The sequence below is a fragment of the Dendrobates tinctorius genome, unplaced genomic scaffold, assembly GCF_039654945.1.
Source record: "Dendrobates tinctorius isolate UK_male_01 unplaced genomic scaffold, ASM3965494v1 ptg000136l, whole genome shotgun sequence".
NCBI classification, from domain to species: Eukaryota; Metazoa; Chordata; class Amphibia; order Anura; family Dendrobatidae; genus Dendrobates; species Dendrobates tinctorius.
This window is the reverse complement of record NW_027361804.1, coordinates 3,580,198-3,602,663: the sequence shown is the minus strand read 5'-3', so window position 1 is coordinate 3,602,663 and position 22,466 is coordinate 3,580,198. Positions and strand designations below refer to the sequence as shown.

Genomic DNA, 22,466 nt, shown 5'->3' with positions numbered 1-22,466 from the left:
ACGAGGTGTACGGAGCGGAGCCCTGTGTGTACGAGGTGTACGGAGCGGAGCCGTTTGTGTACGAGGTGTACGGAGCGGAGCCGCGTGTGTACGGGATGTACGGAGCGGAGCCGTGTGTGTACGATGCATACAAAGCGGGCTTTTCCCACGGACACAGGAGTACACGGCGGAGCCCCGAGGAGCATTTTAAAACACACACATGACGTTCCACCTGAAGTGATGTGCTGGAAGGTGACCGGAAATGAGATAATTTCTTGAGGAGATTGTGACGGAACCAGGAATGCTTCAGATCCATCACCGTGTCCTCCTCTGACAGCGCAGACAGCAGGATCGCCTTGGAATCAGGGATGCCGGCCATGTGAGCGGATCATGATATGTCCTGCACCGGGAGGCTCAGGTGGGCGCTACAATGGGAGCCGGGCTGCTATAGTATCTTTATAGAATCTTTCTTTATTTCTTCCTCAGTACCAGTCACTGTGATCAGCAGTGCTAAATGGGTGTGACTAGTTGTGAAATGGGTGTGGTTGGGGCGTGGCCAAAAAATTGCAGAGGGGTCTTGAGGAAGGTACAAAGTGGTCCTGGAGGAGGGAACAGTGGGGTCTGGGGAGAGATTTAGTGAATAAATATACAGTAAATATGTTAGATGCATTCGAATAATTCCACTCCATAGAAGCAGAGCAGACGCTTTATGAAGGCCGGAAGTGGCAGCTTGCCTGGAGATGAGCTGTTGTCTGCAGCAACCAATCACAGCACAGGTTTCATATTTTATTAGCTCTTTGGAAAATGAAAGCTACTGTGTGACTGGTTGCTCTGGTCATGTCTTAAAAGGAAAAGTTTCCTCTAGCAACCAATCACAGAGCAGCTTTCATTTCTCGAAGAGCTGATATATCAAAGCTACTCTGATTGCTGGGGAAGCGTTCTTTTACATGATCATAATAACCAATCACAGCGCAACTTTCATATTTGTGGTCTAGGAGAAATAAAAGCTGCTCTTTGATTGGCAGCTATGTGTAACCTGTGTTTAGCCTGTTCGGCCTCGCTGTGATCGTCCGCCGCTAGGTGGCAGCACTCCTCTATCAATAACCTCCATAGATCGGTGCTGGGCGGTGATGACGCGGGGTGGGCGTGTCTATGGAAGCCGCTCGTTGCTGATGTGGGCGGGGCCCGCGTTGCGGCGGATCCGGGCGATGGGAGCGTCTCAGTGACCGGCGGAGTCTGCGGAAGGACGGACGCTCAGCGGGAGGCAGGCGGGGTATGTATCCGACCCTGTGAGGTCTCCCTGTGCCTTATATTGGGGGGTTGCCATGGATTCGGGTTTGGGGTCTTCCAGGTTAGGAAGATTGAGACATCAGATTATTAACGTATGTGGCCGCCACGTAATATAGGGCGACCCCAACCCCGCACCCCACCGTGCACCCCGTCCACCCGTCCCCTGCACCCCTCCGACCTCACACCCCCCTCTGTGTCCCCCGCGCGCCCCCCCCCTCTGTGTCCCCTGCGCGCGCCCCCCTCTGTGTCCCCCCGCGCGCCCCCCACTGTGTCCCCCCGCGCGCTCCCCCCTCTGTGTCCCCCGCGCGCTCCCCCCACTGTGTCCCCCGCGCGCTCCCCCCACTGTGTCCCCCCGCGCGCTCCCCCCTCTGTGTCCCCCGCGCGCTCCCCCCTCTGTGTCCCCCCGCGCGCCCCCCACTGTGTCCCCCGCGCGCTCCCCCCCACTGTGTCCCCCGCGCGCTCCCCCCCTCTGTGTCCCCCGCGCGCTCCCCCCTGTGTCCGCCGCGCGCTCCCCCCTGTGTCCCCCGCGCGCTCCCCCCCTCTGTGTCCCCCGCGCGCCCCCCCCTCTGTGTCCCCCGCGCGCGCCCCCCCCTCTGTGTCCCCCGCGCGCTCCCCCCCCTCTGTGTCCCCCGCGCGCTCCCCCCCCCTCTGTGTCCCCCGCGCGCTCCCCCCCCCTCTGTGTCCCCCGCAGCGCGCCCCCCCCCCTCTGTCCCCCGCGCGCGCCCCCCCCTCTGTGTCCCCCGCGCGCGCCCCCCCCTCTGTGTCCCCCGCGCGCGCCCCCCCTCTGTGTCCCCCGCGCGCGCCCCCCCCCTCTGTGTCCCCCGCGCGCGCGCGCCCCCCCCTCTGTGTCCCCGCGCGCGCCCCCCCCCTCTGTGTCCCCCGCGCGCGCGCCCCCCCCCTCTGTGTCCCCCGCGCGCGCCCCCCCCTCTGTGTCCCCCGCGCGCGCCCCCCCCTCTGTGTCCCCCCGCGCGCGCCCCCCCCCTCTGTGTCCCCCGCTGCCCGCGCGCCCCCCCCCCTCTGTGTCCCCCGCGCGCGAGCCCCCCCCTCTGTGTCCCCCGCGCGCGCCCCCCCCCCTCTGTGTCCCCCGCGCGCGCCCCCCCCCCTCTGTGTCCCCCCGCGCGCGCCCCCCCCCCTCTGTGTCCCCCCGCGCGCGCCCCCCCCCCTCTGTGTCCCCCGCCGCGCGCACCCCCCCCCTCTGTGTCCCCCCCGCGCGCGCCCCCCCCCTCTGTGTCCCCCGCGCGCGCCCCCCCCCCTCTGTGTCCCCCGCGCGCGCCCCCCCCTCTGTGTCCCCCGCGCGCGCCCCCCCCTCTGTGTCCCCCCGCGCGCGGCCCCCCCCCTCTGTGTCCCCCGCGCGCGCCCCCCCCCTCTGTGTCCCCCGCGCGCGCCCCCCCCCTCTGTGTCCCCCCGCGCGCGCCCCCCCCCGCCCCCCCCCCCTCTGTGTCCCCCGCGCGCGCCCCCCCCCTCTGTGTCCCCCGCGCGCGCCCCCCCCTCTGTGTCCCCCGCGCGCGCCCCCCCCCTCTGTGTCCCCCCGCTGCGCAGCCCCCCCTCTGTGTCCCCCGCGCGCGCCCCCCCCTCTGTGTCCCCCCGCCCTGCGCGCCCCCCCCCTCTGTGTCCCCCGCGCGCCACGCGCGCCCCACCCCTCTGTGTCCCCCCGCGCGCGCCCCCCCCCTCTGTGTCCCCCGCGCGCGCCCCCCCCTCTGTGTCCCCCGCAGGCGCGCCCCCCCCTGTGTCCCCCGCGCGCGCCCCCCTCACAAGATCTTGGGTCACACGACCTGGTGTCACACATCTGAGTCTGGAGACTTCTCGTCTTCTGCCAGCCGCAAATATTGACTCTCTGGTTTTATTTTCTGAGGTTGGCGGAACTGTGCGATGTAAAGGGCGAAGTGACCCAGGGCTGACGCCATCCCCAGAGTCGGGCAGGGCCGCCGTCCCCAGACGCATGCAGAGCCCTGGCAGAATGGAGGCGCTTCATGGGCTCAGCATGACGCCTCCCGCTGCTTTATCAAGGAAAAAAAATAGCGCAACAATGTTACATCGTGCCCAGGACACAACACGGGGCCTGCGCCGTCCTAGGACTGGGATTTTAGCGTCTCTTTTGGTGTTGATGCAGGTTGAAACCACTGTATCAAAACCTCAGCTGTGAGAAGTTTGGGGTCTGCGCAGGAATCCCGGGGTTGTGAAAAATGTTTCAATTCTGAGATTTTAATAATGTCAGAATCCTCCTCCCCTGAAGAGAAACATGGTCGCCTTCCTGCCTCGTGTCTCACGTCCTCGCACCTTCGTTCGCCTTCCTCGCACCTTCGTTCGCCTTCCTCGCACCTTCGTTCGCCTTCCTCGCACCGTCGTTCGCCTTCCTCGCACCGTCGTTCGCCTTCCTCGCACCGTCGTTCGCCTTCCTCGCACCGTCGTTCGCCTTCCTCGCACCGTCGTTCGCCTTCCTCGCACCGTCGTTCGCCTTCCTCGCACCGTCGTTCGCCTTCCTCGCACCGTCGTTCGCCTTCCTCGCACCGTCGTTCGCCTTCCTCGCACCGTCGTTCGCCTTCCTCGCACCGTCGTTCGCCTTCCTCGCACCGTCGTTCGCCTTCCTCGCACCGTCGTTCGCCTTCCTCGCACCGTCGTTCGCCTTCCTCGCACCGTCGTTCGCCTTCCTCGCACCGTCGTTCGCCTTCCTCGCACCGTCGTTCGCCTTCCTCGCACCGTCGTTCGCCTTCCTCGCACCGTCGTTCGCCTTCCTCGCACCGTCGTTCGCCTTCCTCGCACCGTCGTTCGCCTTCCTCGCACCGTCGTTCGCCTTCCTCGCACCGTCGTTCGCCTTCCTCGCACCGTCGTTCGCCTTCCTCGCACCGTCGTTCGCCTTCCTCGCACCGTCGTTCGCCTTCCTCGCACCGTCGTTCGCCTTCCTCGCACCGTCGTTCGCCTTCCTCGCACCGTCGTTCGCCTTCCTCGCACCGTCGTTCGCCTTCCTCGCACCGTCGTTCGCCTTCCTCGCACCGTCGTTCGCCTTCCTCGCACCGTCGTTCGCCTTCCTCGCACCGTCGTTCGCCTTCCTCGCACCGTCGTTCGCCTTCCTCGCACCGTCGTTCGCCTTCCTCGCACCGTCGTTCGCCTTCCTCGCACCGTCGTTCGCCTTCCTCGCACCGTCGTTCGCCTTCCTCGCACCGTCGTTCGCCTTCCTCGCACCGTCGTTCGCCTTCCTCGCACCGTCGTTCGCCTTCCTCGCACCGTCGTTCGCCTTCCTCGCACCGTCGTTCGCCTTCCTCGCACCGTCGTTCGCCTTCCTCGCACCGTCGTTCGCCTTCCTCGCACCGTCGTTCGCCTTCCTCGCACCGTCGTTCGCCTTCCTCGCACCGTCGTTCGCCTTCCTCGCACCGTCGTTCGCCTTCCTCGCACCGTCGTTCGCCTTCCTCGCACCGTCGTTCGCCTTCCTCGCACCGTCGTTCGCCTTCCTCGCACCGTCGTTCGCCTTCCTCGCACCGTCGTTCGCCTTCCTCGCACCGTCGTTCGCCTTCCTCGCACCGTCGTTCGCCTTCCTCGCACCGTCGTTCGCCTTCCTCGCACCGTCGTTCGCCTTCCTCGCACCGTCGTTCGCCTTCCTCGCACCGTCGTTCGCCTTCCTCGCACCGTCGTTCGCCTTCCTCGCACCGTCGTTCGCCTTCCTCGCACCGTCGTTCGCCTTCCTCGCACCGTCGTTCGCCTTCCTCGCACCGTCGTTCGCCTTCCTCGCACCGTCGTTCGCCTTCCTCGCACCGTCGTTCGCCTTCCTCGCACCGTCGTTCGCCTTCCTCGCACCGTCGTTCGCCTTCCTCGCACCGTCGTTCGCCTTCCTCGCACCGTCGTTCGCCTTCCTCGCACCGTCGTTCGCCTTCCTCGCACCGTCGTTCGCCTTCCTCGCACCGTCGTTCGCCTTCCTCGCACCGTCGTTCGCCTTCCTCGCACCGTCGTTCGCCTTCCTCGCACCGTCGTTCGCCTTCCTCGCACCGTCGTTCGCCTTCCTCGCACCGTCGTTCGCCTTCCTCGCACCGTCGTTCGCCTTCCTCGCACCGTCGTTCGCCTTCCTCGCACCGTCGTTCGCCTTCCTCGCACCGTCGTTCGCCTTCCTCGCACCGTCGTTCGCCTTCCTCGCACCGTCGTTCGCCTTCCTCGCACCGTCGTTCGCCTTCCTCGCACCGTCGTTCGCCTTCCTCGCACCGTCGTTCGCCTTCCTCGCACCGTCGTTCGCCTTCCTCGCACCGTCGTTCGCCTTCCTCGCACCGTCGTTCGCCTTCCTCGCACCGTCGTTCGCCTTCCTCGCACCGTCGTTCGCCTTCCTCGCACCGTCGTTCGCCTTCCTCGCACCGTCGTTCGCCTTCCTCGCACCGTCGTTCGCCTTCCTCGCACCGTCGTTCGCCTTCCTCGCACCGTCGTTCGCCTTCCTCGCACCGTCGTTCGCCTTCCTCGCACCGTCGTTCGCCTTCCTCGCACCGTCGTTCGCCTTCCTCGCACCGTCGTTCGCCTTCCTCGCACCGTCGTTCGCCTTCCTCGCACCGTCGTTCGCCTTCCTCGCACCGTCGTTCGCCTTCCTCGCACCGTCGTTCGCCTTCCTCGCACCGTCGTTCGCCTTCCTCGCACCGTCGTTCGCCTTCCTCGCACCGTCGTTCGCCTTCCTCGCACCGTCGTTCGCCTTCCTCGCACCGTCGTTCGCCTTCCTCGCACCGTCGTTCGCCTTCCTCGCACCGTCGTTCGCCTTCCTCGCACCGTCGTTCGCCTTCCTCGCACCGTCGTTCGCCTTCCTCGCACCGTCGTTCGCCTTCCTCGCACCGTCGTTCGCCTTCCTCGCACCGTCGTTCGCCTTCCTCGCACCGTCGTTCGCCTTCCTCGCACCGTCGTTCGCCTTCCTCGCACCGTCGTTCGCCTTCCTCGCACCGTCGTTCGCCTTCCTCGCACCGTCGTTCGCCTTCCTCGCACCGTCGTTCGCCTTCCTCGCACCGTCGTTCGCCTTCCTCGCACCGTCGTTCGCCTTCCTCGCACCGTCGTTCGCCTTCTTGCCTCATGTCCGTAGCCGTCCTTGCATCTTCAGTCGCCTTGCTGCCTCGTGTTCCGCACCTTCAGTCGCCTTCTTGCCTCATGTCCGTCGCCTTCCTCGCACCTTCGGTCGCCTTCCTCGCACCTTCGGTCGCCTTCCTCGCACCTTCGGTCGCCTTCCTCGCACTTGCGGTCGCCTTGCTGCCTCGTGTGCCACACCTTCAGTCGCCTTCTTGCCTCATGTCCGTCGCCTTCCTCGCACCTTCGGTCGCCTTCCTCGCACCTTCGGTCGCCTTCCTCGCACCTTCGGTCGCCTTGCTGCCTCGTGTGCCACACCTTCAGTCGCCTTCTTGCCTCATGTCCGTCGCCTTCCTCGCACCTTCGGTCGCCTTCCTCGCACCTTCGGTCGCCTTCCTGCCTCGTGTTCCGCACCTTCGGTCGCCGTCCTCGCATCTTCGGTCGCCATCCTCGCATCTTCGGTCGCCTTCCTGCCTTCCTGCCCCGCACCTTCGGTCGCCTTCCTGCCTCGTGTCCGTCGCCGTCCTCGCACCTTCGGTCACTTTCCTGCCTTGTGTCCCGCATCTTTGGTCGCCTTCCTCGCACCTTCGGTCACTTTCCTGCCTTCCTGCCCCGCACCTTCGGTCGCCTTCCTGCCCCGCACCTTCGGTCGCCTTCTTGCCTCGCGCCTGTCGCCATCTCACCTGACAATTATTTATCTCTTCGCTAAATATTTGCATACCGAAGGCGATTAACCCCTGAGCTCCTGGGCTGATTGGAGGAGGGGTGGGTTCAGATATTAGGTTTTCAGTATCTATAGCTCGCTCGTTGTCATTCCGTGTACTCAGGACCCCCGCTCTTCACTGTAATCACGTCCTCCACCTAATCATAGGATTGTTCTTTTCCCTGACTGTTCTTTTTTTTTTTTCCTGAGTGTCGAGTTTTTCCTGCCTGACAACTCCTCGTTCGCCGGTTGTCACCCCCGCCTGAAGGGGAAGTCGAGGCATTAGTGTCGCAGAGACGTCACAGCGTCAGCGTCTCAGGAATTCCCACATATCTAAGGATTTCTTGCTTCGGAAGTGGAGGTCAGGAATGGCGGTGAGGTCCGCAGCCTCGTGGGTTTTCACCCAGCTTTCCTACACCTGTTTCAGTGGCCTCCTGCTACTAGCCATGGCCGCTGTGCGGATACAGATACCATTGAGGTGTAAAAGGAGCCAACTGTGCCACCGTCCGGCCCGAGTCTCCGCACAGCAAGCGCCATAACATCACTGGATCCTGCGTACATCCTACTGTGTGTGCGGGCCATAGGCCATGTGTGTGGGGGGGGCTACGTACATCATACTGTGTGTGCGGGCCATAGGCCATGTGTGTGGGGGGGCTACGTACATCATACTGTGTGTGCGGGCCATAGGCCATGTGTGGGGTGGGGCTACGTACATCCTACTGTGTGTGCGGACCATAGGCCATGTGTGTGGGGGGGGCTACGTACATCCTACTGTGTGTGCGGACCATAGGCCGTGTGGGGGAGGCTGCGTACATCCTACTGTGTGTGCGGACCATAGGCCATGTGTGTGGGGGGGGCTACGTACATCCTACTGTGTGTGCGGACCATAGGCCGTGTGGGGGAGGCTGCGTACATCCTACTGTGTGTGCGGGCCATAGGCCATGTGTGTGGGGGGGGCTACGTACATCCTACTGTGTGTGCGGACCATAGGCCGTGTGGGGGAGGCTGCGTACATCCTACTGTGTGTGCGGGCCATAGGCCGTGTGTGTGTGGGGGGCTGCGTACATCCTACTGTGTGTGCGGACCATAAGCCATGTGTGTGTGTGGGGGGGGGGGCTGCATACATCCTACTGTGTGTGCGGACTATAGGCTATGTGTGAGGGCGGCTGCGTACATCATACTGTGTGTGCGGGCCATAGGCCATGTGTGTGTGGGGGGCTGCGTACATCCTACTGTGTGTGCGGACCATAGGCCGTGTGGGGGAGGCTGCGTACATCCTACTGTGTGTGCGGGCCATAGGCCGTGTGTGTGTGGGGGGGGGCTGCGTACATCCTACTGTGTGTGCGGACTATAGGCTATGTGTGAGGGCGGCTGCGTACATCCTACTGTGTGTGCGGGCCATAGGCCATGTGTGTGTGGGGGGCTGCGTACATCCTACTGTGTGTGCGGACCATAGGCCGTGTGGGGGAGGCTGCGTACATCCTACTGTGTGTGCGGACCATAAGCCGTGTGTGTGTGGGGGGGGGGGCTGCATACATCCTACTGTGTGTGCGGACTATAGGCTATGTGTGAGGGCGGCTGCGTACATCCTACTGTGTGTGCGGGCCATACGCCATGTGTGGGGGAGGCTGCGTACATCCTACTGTGTGTGCGGGCCATAGGCCATGTGTGAGGGCGACTGCGTACATCCTACTGTGTGTGCGGGCCATAGGCCATGTGTGGGGGAGGCTGCGTACATCCTACTGTGTGTGCGGGCCATACGCCATGTGTGTGTGTGTGTGGGGGGGGGCTGCATACATCCTACTGTGTGTGCGGGCCATAGGCTATGTGTGAGGGCGGCTGCGTACATCCTACTGTGTGTGCGGGCCATAGGCCATGTGTGTGTGGGGGGCTGCGTACATCCTACTGTGTGTGCGGACCATAGGCCGTGTGGGGGAGGCTGCGTACATCCTACTGTGTGTGCGGACCATAAGCCATGTGTGTGTGTGGGGGGGGGGCTGCATACATCCTACTGTGTGTGCGGACTATAGGCTATGTGTGAGGGCGGCTGCGTACATCCTACTGTGTGTGCGGGCCATAGGCCATGTGTGTGTGGGGGGCTGCGTACATCCTACTGTGTGTGCGGACCATAGGCCGTGTGGGGGAGGCTGCGTACATCCTACTGTGTGTGCGGACCATAAGCCATGTGTGTGTGTGGGGGGGGGGCTGCATACATCCTACTGTGTGTGCGGACTATAGGCTATGTGTGAGGGCGGCTGCGTACATCCTACTGTGTGTGCGGGCCATAGGCCATGTGTGTGTGGGGGGCTGCGTACATCCTACTGTGTGTGCGGACCATAGGCCGTGTGGGGGAGGCTGCGTACATCCTACTGTGTGTGCGGACCATAAGCCATGTGTGTGTGTGGGGGGGGGGCTGCATACATCCTACTGTGTGTGCGGACTATAGGCTATGTGTGAGGGCGGCTGCGTACATCCTACTGTGTGTGCGGGCCATACGCCATGTGTGGGGGAGGCTGCGTACATCCTACTGTGTGTGCGGGCCATAGGCCATGTGTGAGGGCGACTGCGTACATCCTACTGTGTGTGCGGGCCATAGGCCATGTGTGGGGGAGGCTGCGTACATCCTACTGTGTGTGCGGGCCATACGCCATGTGTGTGTGTGTGTGGGGGGGGCTGCATACATCCTACTGTGTGTGCGGGCCATAGGCTATGTGTGAGGGCGGCTGCGTACATCCTACTGTGTGTGCGGGCCATACGCCATGTGTGGGGGAGGCTGCGTACATCCTACTGTGTGTGCGGGCCATAGGCCATGTGTGAGGGCGACTGCGTACATCCTACTGTGTGTGCGGGCCATAGGCCATGTGTGGGGGAGGCTGCGTACATCCTACTGTGTGTGCGGGCCATACGCCATGTGTGAGGGCGGCTGCGTACATCCTACTGTGTGTGCGGGCCATAGGCCGTGTGTGGGGGAGGCTGCGTACATCCTACTGTGTGTGCGGGCCATACGCCATGTGTGGGGGAGGCTGCGTACATCCTACTGTGTGTGCGGGCCATACGCCATGTGTGAGGGCGGATGCGTACATCCTACTGTGTGTGCGGGCCATAGGCTATGTGTGAGGGCGGCTGCGTACATCCTACTGTGTGTGCGGGCCATACGCCATGTGTGGGGGAGGCTGCGTACATCCTACTGTGTGTGCGGGCCATAGGCTATGTGTGAGGGCGGCTGCGTACATCCTACTGTGTGTGCGGGCCATAGGCCATGTGTGAGGGCGGCTGCGTACATCCTACTGTGTGTGCGGACTATAGGCCATGTGTGAGGGCGGCTGCGTACATCCTACTGTGTGTGCGGGCCATAGGCCATGTGTGAGGGCGGCTGCGTACATCCTACTGTGTGTGCGGGCCATAGGCCATGTGTGAGGGCGGCTGCGTACATCCTACTGTGTGTGCGGACTATAGGCCATGTGTGAGGGCGGCTGCGTACATCCTACTGTGTGTGCGGACTATAGGCCATGTGTGAGGGCGGCTGCGTACATCCTACTGTGTGTGCGGGCCATACGCCATGTGTGGGGGAGGCTGCGTACATCCTACTGTGTGTGCGGGCCATAGGCTATGTGTGAGGGCGGCTGCGTACATCCTACTGTGTGTGCGGGCCATACGCCATGTGTGGGGGAGGCTGCGTACATCCTACTGTGTGTGCGGGCCATACGCCATGTGTGAGGGCGGCTGCGTACATCCTACTGTGTGTGCGGGCCATAGGCCATGTGTGGGGGAGGCTGCGTACATCCTACTGTGTGTGCGGGCCATACGCCATGTGTGGGGGAGGCTGCGTACATCCTACTGTGTGTGCGGGCCATAGGCTATGTGTGAGGTCGGCTGCGTACATCCTACTGTGTGTGCGGGCCATAGGCTATGTGTGAGGGCGGCTGCGTACATCCTACTGTGTGTGCGGGCCATAGGCCATGTGTGGGGGAGGCTGCGTACATCCTACTGTGTGTGCGGGCCATACGCCATGTGTGAGGGCGGCTGCGTACATCCTACTGTGTGTGCGGGCCATACGCCATGTGTGGGGGAGGCTGCGTACATCCTACTGTGTGTGCGGGCCATAGGCTATGTGTGAGGGCGGCTGCGTACATCCTACTGTGTGTGCGGGCCATAGGCCATGTGTGGGGGAGGCTGCGTACATCCTACTGTGTGTGCGGGCCATAGGCTATGTGTGAGGTCGGCTGCGTACATCCTACTGTGTGTGAGGGCGGCTGCGTACATCCTACTGTGTGTGCGGGCCATAGGCCATGTGTGGGGGAGGCTGCGTACATCCTACTGTGTGTGCGGGCCATACGCCATGTGTGAGGGCGGCTGCGTACATCCTACTGTGTGTGCGGGCCATAGGCTATGTGTGAGGGCGGCTGCGTACATCCTACTGTGTGTGCGGGCCATAGGCTATGTGTGAGGGCGGCTGCGTACATCCTACTGTGTGTGCGGGCCATAGGCCATGTGTGGGGGAGGCTGCGTACATCCTACTGTGTGTGCGGGCCATAGGCTATGTGTGAGGTCGGCTGCGTACATCCTACTGTGTGTGAGGGCGGCTGCGTACATCCTACTGTGTGTGCGGGCCATACGCCATGTGTGGGGGAGGCTGCGTACATCCTACTGTGTGTGCGGGCCATACGCCATGTGTGAGGGCGGCTGCGTACATCCTACTGTGTGTGCGGGCCATAGGCTATGTGTGAGGGCGGCTGCGTACATCCTACTGTGTGTGCGGGCCATACGCCATGTGTGGGGGAGGCTGCGTACATCCTACTGTGTGTGCGGGCCATAGGCTATGTGTGAGGGCGGCTGCGTACATCCTACTGTGTGTGCGGGCCATAGGCCATGTGTGAGGGCGGCTGCGTACATCCTACTGTGTGTGCGGACTATAGGCCATGTGTGAGGGCGGCTGCGTACATCCTACTGTGTGTGCGGGCCATAGGCCATGTGTGAGGGCGGCTGCGTACATCCTACTGTGTGTGCGGACTATAGGCCATGTGTGAGGGCGGCTGCGTACATCCTACTGTGTGTGCGGGCCATAGGCTATGTGTGAGGGCGGCTGCGTACATCCTACTGTGTGTGCGGGCCATACGCCATGTGTGGGGGAGGCTGCGTACATCCTACTGTGTGTGCGGGCCATACGCCATGTGTGAGGGCGGCTGCGTACATCCTACTGTGTGTGCGGGCCATAGGCTATGTGTGAGGGCGGCTGCGTACATCCTACTGTGTGTGCGGGCCATACGCCATGTGTGGGGGAGGCTGCGTACATCCTACTGTGTGTGCGGGCCATAGGCTATGTGTGAGGGCGGCTGCGTACATCCTACTGTGTGTGCGGGCCATAGGCCATGTGTGAGGGCGGCTGCGTACATCCTACTGTGTGTGCGGACTATAGGCCATGTGTGAGGGCGGCTGCGTACATCCTACTGTGTGTGCGGGCCATAGGCCATGTGTGAGGGCGGCTGCGTACATCCTACTGTGTGTGCGGACTATAGGCCATGTGTGAGGGCGGCTGCGTACATCCTACTGTGTGTGCGGGCCATATGCCATGTGTGAGGGCGGCTGCGTACATCCTACTGTGTGTGCGGACTATAGGCCATGTGTGAGGGCGGCTGCGTACATCCTACTGTGTGTGCGGGCCATAGGCCATGTGTGAGGGCGGCTGCGTACATCCTACTGTGTGTGCGGACTATAGGCCATGTGTGAGGGCGGCTGCGTACATCCTACTGTGTGTGCGGGCCATAGGCCGTGTGTGTGTGGGGGGGGGGCTGCGTACATCCTACTGTGTGTGCGGGCCATATGCCATGTGTGAGGGCGGCTGCGTACATCATACTGTGTGTGCGGGCCATACGCCATGTGTTGGGGAGGCTGCGTACATCCTACTGTGTGTGCGGACCATAGGCTATGTGTGAGGGCGGCTGCGTACATCCTACTGTGTGTGCGGACCATAAGCCATGTGTGTGTGTGGGGGGGGGGGGCTGCATACATCCTACTGTGTGTGCGGACTATAGGCTATGTGTGAGGGCGGCTGCGTACATCATACTGTGTGTGCGGGCCATAGGCCATGTGTGTGTGGGGGGCTGCGTACATCCTACTGTGTGTGCGGACCATAGGCCGTGTGGGGGAGGCTGCGTACATCCTACTGTGTGCGCGGGCCATAGGCCGTGTGTGTGTGGGGGGGGGGGCTGCGTACATCCTACAGTGTGTGCGGACTATAGGCTATGTGTGAGGGCGGCTGCGTACATCCTACTGTGTGTGCGGGCCATAGGCCATGTGTGTGTGGGGGGCTGCGTACATCCTACTGTGTGTGCGGACCATAGGCCGTGTGGGGGAGGCTGCGTACATCCTACTGTGTGTGCGGACCATAAGCCGTGTGTGTGTGGGGGGGGGGCTGCATACATCCTACTGTGTGTGCGGACTATAGGCTATGTGTGAGGGCGGCTGCGTACATCCTACTGTGTGTGCGGGCCATACGCCATGTGTGGGGGAGGCTGCGTACATCCTACTGTGTGTGCGGGCCATAGGCCATGTGTGAGGGCGACTGCGTACATCCTACTGTGTGTGCGGGCCATAGGCCATGTGTGGGGGAGGCTGCGTACATCCTACTGTGTGTGCGGGCCATACGCCATGTGTGTGTGGGGGGGGGCTGCATACATCCTACTGTGTGTGCGGGCCATAGGCTATGTGTGAGGGCGGCTGCGTACATCCTACTGTGTGTGCGGGCCATAGGCCATGTGTGTGTGGGGGGCTGCGTACATCCTACTGTGTGTGCGGACCATAGGCCGTGTGGGGGAGGCTGCGTACATCCTACTGTGTGTGCGGACCATAAGCCATGTGTGTGTGTGGGGGGGGGGCTGCATACATCCTACTGTGTGTGCAGACTATAGGCTATGTGTGAGGGCGGCTGCGTACATCCTACTGTGTGTGCGGGCCATAGGCCATGTGTGTGTGGGGGGCTGCGTACATCCTACTGTGTGTGCGGACCATAGGCCGTGTGGGGGAGGCTGCGTACATCCTACTGTGTGTGCGGACCATAAGCCATGTGTGTGTGTGGGGGGGGGCTGCATACATCCTACTGTGTGTGCGGACTATAGGCTATGTGTGAGGGCGGCTGCGTACATCCTACTGTGTGTGCGGACCATAGGCCGTGTGGGGGAGGCTGCGTACATCCTACTGTGTGTGCGGACCATAAGCCATGTGTGTGTGTGGGGGGGGGCTGCATACATCCTACTGTGTGTGCGGACTATAGGCTATGTGTGAGGGCGGCTGCGTACATCCTACTGTGTGTGCGGGCCATACGCCATGTGTGGGGGAGGCTGCGTACATCCTACTGTGTGTGCGGGCCATAGGCCATGTGTGAGGGCGACTGCGTACATCCTACTGTGTGTGCGGGCCATAGGCCATGTGTGGGGGAGGCTGCGTACATCCTACTGTGTGTGCGGGCCATACGCCATGTGTGTGTGTGTGTGGGGGGGGCTGCATACATCCTACTGTGTGTGCGGGCCATAGGCTATGTGTGAGGGCGGCTGCGTACATCCTACTGTGTGTGCGGGCCATACGCCATGTGTGGGGGAGGCTGCGTACGTCCTACTGTGTGTGCGGGCCATAGGCCATGTGTGAGGGCGACTGCGTACATCCTACTGTGTGTGCGGGCCATAGGCCATGTGTGGGGGAGGCTGCGTACATCCTACTGTGTGTGCGGGCCATACGCCATGTGTGAGGGCGGCTGCGTACATCCTACTGTGTGTGCGGGCCATAGGCCGTGTGTGGGGGAGGCTGCGTACATCCTACTGTGTGTGCGGGCCATACGCCATGTGTGGGGGAGGCTGCGTACATCCTACTGTGTGTGCGGGCCATACGCCATGTGTGAGGGCGGCTGCGTACATCCTACTGTGTGTGCGGGCCATAGGCTATGTGTGAGGGCGGCTGCGTACATCCTACTGTGTGTGCGGGCCATACGCCATGTGTGGGGGAGGCTGCGTACATCCTACTGTGTGTGCGGGCCATAGGCTATGTGTGAGGGCGGCTGCGTACATCCTACTGTGTGTGCGGGCCATAGGCCATGTGTGAGGGCGGCTGCGTACATCCTACTGTGTGTGCGGACTATAGGCCATGTGTGAGGGCGGCTGCGTACATCCTACTGTGTGTGCGGGCCATAGGCCATGTGTGAGGGCGGCTGCGTACATCCTACTGTGTGTGCGGGCCATAGGCCATGTGTGAGGGCGGCTGCGTACATCCTACTGTGTGTGCGGACTATAGGCCATGTGTGAGGGCGGCTGCGTACATCCTACTGTGTGTGCGGACTATAGGCCATGTGTGAGGGCGGCTGCGTACATCCTACTGTGTGTGCGGGCCATACGCCATGTGTGGGGGAGGCTGCGTACATCCTACTGTGTGTGCGGGCCATAGGCTATGTGTGAGGGCGGCTGCGTACATCCTACTGTGTGTGCGGGCCATACGCCATGTGTGGGGGAGGCTGCGTACATCCTACTGTGTGTGCGGGCCATACGCCATGTGTGAGGGCGGCTGCGTACATCCTACTGTGTGTGCGGGCCATAGGCTATGTGTGAGGGCGGCTGCGTACATCCTACTGTGTGTGCGGGCCATAGGCCATGTGTGGGGGAGGCTGCGTACATCCTACTGTGTGTGCGGGCCATACGCCATGTGTGAGGGCGGCTGCGTACATCCTACTGTGTGTGCGGGCCATACGCCATGTGTGGGGGAGGCTGCGTACATCCTACTGTGTGTGCGGGCCATAGGCTATGTGTGAGGGCGGCTGCGTACATCCTACTGTGTGTGCGGGCCATAGGCCATGTGTGGGGGAGGCTGCGTACATCCTACTGTGTGTGCGGGCCATAGGCTATGTGTGAGGTCGGCTGCGTACATCCTACTGTGTGTGCGGGCCATAGGCTATGTGTGAGGGCGGCTGCGTACATCCTACTGTGTGTGCGGGCCATAGGCCATGTGTGGGGGAGGCTGCGTACATCCTACTGTGTGTGCGGGCCATACGCCATGTGTGAGGGCGGCTGCGTACATCCTACTGTGTGTGCGGGCCATAGGCTATGTGTGAGGTCGGCTGCGTACATCCTACTGTGTGTGCGGGCCATACGCCATGTGTGGGGGAGGCTGCGTACATCCTACTGTGTGTGCGGGCCATACGCCATGTGTGAGGGCGGCTGCGTACATCCTACTGTGTGTGCGGGCCATAGGCTATGTGTGAGGGCGGCTGCGTACATCCTACTGTGTGTGCGGGCCATACGCCATGTGTGGGGGAGGCTGCGTACATCCTACTGTGTGTGCGGGCCATAGGCTATGTGTGAGGGCGGCTGCGTACATCCTACTGTGTGTGCGGGCCATAGGCCATGTGTGAGGGCGGCTGCGTACATCCTACTGTGTGTGCGGACTATAGGCCATGTGTGAGGGCGGCTGCGTACATCCTACTGTGTGTGCGGGCCATAGGCCATGTGTGAGGGCGGCTGCGTACATCCTACTGTGTGTGCGGACTATAGGCCATGTGTGAGGGCGGCTGCGTACATCCTACTGTGTGTGCGGGCCATAGGCTATGTGTGAGGGCGGCTGCGTACATCCTACTGTGTGTGCGGGCCATACGCCATGTGTGGGGGAGGCTGCGTACATCCTACTGTGTGTGCGGGCCATACGCCATGTGTGAGGGCGGCTGCGTACATCCTACTGTGTGTGCGGACTATAGGCCATGTGTGAGGGCGGCTGCGTACATCCTACTGTGTGTGCGGGCCATATGCCATGTGTGAGGGCGGCTGCGTACATCCTACTGTGTGTGCGGACTATAGGCCATGTGTGAGGGCGGCTGCGTACATCCTACTGTGTGTGCGGGCCATAGGCCATGTGTGAGGGCGGCTGCGTACATCCTACTGTGTGTGCGGACTATAGGCCATGTGTGAGGGCGGCTGCGTACATCCTACTGTGTGTGCGGGCCATAGGCCGTGTGTGTGTGGGGGGGGGGCTGCGTACATCCTACTGTGTGTGCGGGCCATATGCCATGTGTGAGGGCGGCTGCGTACATCATACTGTGTGTGCGGGCCATACGCCATGTGTTGGGGAGGCTGCGTACATCCTACTGTGTGTGCAGACCATAGGCTATGTGTGAGGGCGGCTGCGTACATCCTACTGTGTGTGCGGGCCATAGGCCGTGTGTGTGTGTGTGTGTGTGTGTGTGGGGGGGCTGCGTACATCCTACTGTGTGTGCGGACCATAGGCCGTGTAGGGGAGGCTGCGTACATCATACTGTGTGTGCGGGCCATAGGCCATGTGTGAGTGCAGCTGCGTACATCCTACTGTGTGTGCGGGCCATAGGCCGTGTGTGTGTGTGTGTGTGTGGGGGGGCTGCGTACATCATACTGTGTGTGCGGGCCATAGGCCATGTGTGAGTGCAGCTGCGTACATCCTACTGTGTGTGCGGGCCATAGGCCATGTGTGAGGGCGGCTACATACATCCTACTGTGTGTGCGGACTATAGGCCGTGTAGGGGAGGCTGCGTACATCCTACTGTGTGTTTGGACTATAGGCCGTGTGTGTGTGTGTGTGTGTGGGGGGGGGGCTGCGTACATCCTACTGTGTGTGCGGGCCATAGGCCGTGTAGGGGAGGCTGCGTACATCCTACTGTGTGTGCGGACCATAGGCCGTGTAGGGGAGGCTGCGTACATCCTACTGTGTGTGCGGACCATAGGCCGTGTAGGGGAGGCTGCGTACATCCTACTGTGTGTGCGGGCCATAGGCCGTGTGTGTGTGGGGGGCTGCGTACATCATACTGTGTGTGCGGACCATAGGCCGTGTAGGGGAGGCTGCGTACATCCTACTGTGTGTGCGGACCATAGGCCGTGTAGGGGAGGCTGCGTACATCCTACTGTGTGTGCGGACCATAGGCCGTGTAGGGGAGGCTGCGTACATCCTACTGTGTGTGCGGACCATAGGCCGTGTAGGGGAGGCTGCGTACATCCTACTGTGTGTGCGGACTATAGGCCATGTGTGAGGGCGGCTGCGTACATCCTACTGTGTGTGCGGGCCATAGGCCATGTGTGAGGGCGGCTGCGTACATCCTACTGTGTGTGCGGACTATAGGCCATGTGTGAGGGCGGCTGCGTACATCCTACTGTGTGTGCGGGCCATAGGCTATGTGTGAGGGCGGCTGCGTACATCCTACTGTGTGTGCGGGCCATACGCCATGTGTGGGGGAGGCTGCGTACATCCTACTGTGTGCGGGCCATACGCCATGTGTGAGGGCGGCTGCGTACATCCTACTGTGTGTGCGGGCCATAGGCTATGTGTGAGGGCGGCTGCGTACATCCTACTGTGTGTGCGGGCCATACGCCATGTGTGGGGGAGGCTGCGTACATCCTACTGTGTGTGCGGGCCATAGGCTATGTGTGAGGGCGGCTGCGTACATCCTACTGTGTGTGCGGGCCATAGGCCATGTGTGAGGGCGGCTGCGTACATCCTACTGTGTGTGCGGACTATAGGCCATGTGTGAGGGCGGCTGCGTACATCCTACTGTGTGTGCGGGCCATAGGCCGTGTGTGTGTGGGGGGCTGCGTACATCATACTGTGTGTGCGGACCATAGGCCGTGTAGGGGAGGCTGCGTACATCCTACTGTGTGTGCGGACCATAGGCCGTGTAGGGGAGGCTGCGTACATCCTACTGTGTGTGCGGACCATAGGCCGTGTAGGGGAGGCTGCGTACATCCTACTGTGTGTGCGGACCATAGGCCGTGTAGGGGAGGCTGCGTACATCCTACTGTGTGTGCGGGCCATAGGCCTTGTGTGAGGGCGGCTGCGTACATCCTACTGTGTGTGCGGACTATAGGCCATGTGTGAGGGCGGCTGCGTACATCCTACTGTGTGTGCGGGCCATAGGCCATGTGTGAGGGCGGCTGCGTACATCCTACTGTGTGTGCGGACTATAGGCCATGTGTGAGGGCGGCTGCGTACATCCTACTGTGTGTGCGGGCCATAGGCTATGTGTGAGGGCGGCTGCGTACATCCTACTGTGTGTGCGGGCCATACGCCATGTGTGGGGGAGGCTGCGTACATCCTACTGTGTGTGCGGGCCATACGCCATGTGTGAGGGCGGCTGCGTACATCCTACTGTGTGTGCGGGCCATAGGCTATGTGTGAGGGCGGCTGCGTACATCCTACTGTGTGTGCGGGCCATACGCCATGTGTGGGGGAGGCTGCGTACATCCTACTGTGTGTGCGGGCCATAGGCTATGTGTGAGGGCGGCTGCGTACATCCTACTGTGTGTGCGGACTATAGGCCATGTGTGAGGGCGGCTGCGTACATCCTACTGTGTGTGCGGGCCATAGGCTATGTGTGAGGGCGGCTGCGTACATCCTACTGTGTGTGCGGGCCATACGCCATGTGTGGGGGAGGCTGCGTACATCCTACTGTGTGTGCGGGCCATACGCCATGTGTGAGGGCGGCTGCGTACATCCTACTGTGTGTGCGGGCCATAGGCTATGTGTGAGGGCGGCTGCGTACATCCTACTGTGTGTGCGGGCCATACGCCATGTGTGGGGGAGGCTGCGTACATCCTACTGTGTGTGCGGGCCATAGGCTATGTGTGAGGGCGGCTGCGTACATCCTACTGTGTGTGCGGGCCATAGGCCATGTGTGAGGGCGGCTGCGTACATCCTACTGTGTGTGCGGACTATAGGCCATGTGTGAGGGCGGCTGCGTACATCCTACTGTGTGTGCGGGCCATAGGCCGTGTGTGTGTGGGGGGCTGCGTACATCCTACTGTGTGTGCGGACCATAGGCCGTGTAGGGGAGGCTGCGTACATCCTACTGTGTGTGCGGACCATAGGCCGTGTAGGGGAGGCTGCGTACATCCTACTGTGTGTGCGGACCATAGGCCGTGTAGGGGAGGCTGCGTACATCCTACTGTGTGTGCGGACCATAGGCCGTGTAGGGGAGGCTGCGTACATCCTACTGTGTGTGCGGGCCATAGGCCATGTGTGAGGGCGGCTGCGTACATCCTACTGTGTGTGCGGACTATAGGCCATGTGTGAGGGCGGCTGCGTACATCCTACTGTGTGTGCGGGCCATAGGCCATGTGTGAGGGCGGCTGCGTACATCCTACTGTGTGTGCGGACTATAGGCCATGTGTGAGGGCGGCTGCGTACATCCTACTGTGTGTGCGGGCCATAGGCTATGTGTGAGGGCGGCTGCGTACATCCTACTGTGTGTGCGGGCCATACGCCATGTGTGGGGGAGGCTGCGTACATCCTACTGTGTGTGCGGGCCATACGCCATGTGTGAGGGCGGCTGCGTACATCCTACTGTGTGTGCGGGCCATAGGCTATGTGTGAGGGCGGCTGCGTACATCCTACTGTGTGTGCGGGCCATACGCCATGTGTGGGGGAGGCTGCGTACATCCTACTGTGTGTGCGGGCCATAGGCTATGTGTGAGGGCGGCTGCGTACATCCTACTGTGTGTGCGGGCCATAGGCCATGTGTGAGGGCGGCTGCGTACATCCTACTGTGTGTGCGGACTATAGGCCATGTGTGAGGGCGGCTGCGTACATCCTACTGTGTGTGCGGGCCATAGGCCATGTGTGAGGGCGGCTGCGTACATCCTACTGTGTGTGCGGGCCATAGGCCATGTGTGAGTGCAGCTGCGTACATCCTACTGTGTGTGCGGACTATAGGCCATGTGTGAGGGCGGCTGCGTACATCATACTGTGTGTGCGGGCCATAGGCCATGTGTGAGTGCAGCTGCGTACATCCTACTGTGTGTGCGGGCCATAGGCCATGTGTGAGGGCGGCTACATACATCCTACTGTGTGTGCGGACTATAGGCCGTGTAGGGGAGGCTGCGTACATCCTACTGTGTGTGCGGACTATAGGCCGTGTGTGTGTGTGTGTGTGTGTGTGTGTGTGTGTGGGGGGGGGGGGGGCTGCGTACATCCTACTGTGTGTGCGGGCCATAGGCCGTGTAGGGGAGGCTGCGTACATCCTACTGTGTGTGCGGACCATAGGCCGTGTAGGGGAGGCTGCGTACATCTTACTGTGTGTGCGGACCATAGGCCGTGTAGGGGAGGCTGCGTACATCCTACTGTGTGTGCGGACCATAGGCCGTGTAGGGGAGGCTGCGTACATCCTACTGTGTGTGCGGGCCATAGGCCGTGTGTGTGTGTGTGTGTGTGGGGGGGGCTGCGTACATCCTACTGTGTGTGCGGGCCATACGCCATGTGTGGGGGAGGCTGCGTACATCCTACTGTGTGTGCGGGCCATAGGCCATGTGTGAGTGCAGCTGCGTACATCCTACTGTGTGTGCGGGCCATAGGCCATGTGTGAGGGCGGCTACATACATCCTACTGTGTGTGCGGACTATAGGCCGTGTAGGGGAGGCTGCGTACATCCTACTGTGTGTGCGGACTATAGGCCGTGTGTGTGTGTGTGTGTGTGTGTGGGGGGGGGCTGCGTACATCCTACTGTGTGTGCGGGCCATAGGCCGTGTAGGGGAGGCTGCGTACATCCTACTGTGTGTGCGGACCATAGGCCGTGTAGGGGAGGCTGCGTACATCTTACTGTGTGTGCGGACCATAGGCCGTGTAGGGGAGGCTGCGTACATCCTACTGTGTGTGCGGGCCATACGCCATGTGTGGGGGAGGCTGCGTACATCATACTGTGTGTGCGGGCCATAGGCCGTGTGTGTGTGGGGGGCTGCGTACATCATACTGTGTGTGCGGACCATAGGCCGTGTAGGGGAGGCTGCGTACATCCTACTGTGTGTGCGGACCATAGGCCGTGTAGGGGAGGCTGCGTACATCCTACTGTGTGTGCGGACCATAGGCCGTGTAGGGGAGGCTGCGTACATCCTACTGTGTGTGCGGACCATAGGCCGTGTAGGGGAGGCTGCGTACATCCTACTGTGTGTGCGGACCATAGGCCGTGTAGGGGAGGCTGCGTACATCCTACTGTGTGTGCGGACCATAGGCCGTGTAGGGGAGGCTGCGTACATCATACTGTGTGTGCGGGCCATACGCCATGTGTGGGGGAGGCTGCGTACATCATACTGTGTGTGCGGGCCATAGGCCGTGTGTGTGTGGGGGGCTGCGTACATCATACTGTGTGTGCGGACCATAGGCCGTGTGTGTGTGGGGGGCTGCGTACATCCTACTGTGTGTGCGGACCATAGGCCGTGTGTGTGGGGGGGGGGGGCTGCGTACATCATACTGTGTGTGCGGGCCATATGCCATGTGTGGGGGAGGCTGCGTACATCCTACTGTGTGTGCGGACCATAGGCCGTGTAGGGGAGGCTGCGTACATCCTACTGTGTGTGCGGACCATAGGCCGTGTGTGTGTGGGGGGCTGCGTACATCATACTGTGTGTGCGGGCCATACGCCATGTGTGGGGGGCTGCGTACATCATACTGTGTGTGCGGACCATAGGCCGTGTGTGTGTGGGGGGCTGCG

At 62.1% G+C, this 22,466-nt stretch overlaps 1 protein-coding gene across 1 annotated transcript in view; it reads left to right on the top strand.

Moving 5' to 3' along the window:
- Positions 1–1,101: 1,101 nt before the first annotated feature.
- MANSC1 (MANSC domain containing 1) overlaps positions 1,102–22,466 on the top strand; it is a 34,705-nt gene continuing 13,340 nt past the window's right edge. The window contains exon 1 of the mRNA XM_073544069.1: positions 1,102–1,252. The gene's annotated coding sequence lies outside the window, so the exon portion shown is untranslated. The remainder of the gene's footprint in view (positions 1,253–22,466) is intronic.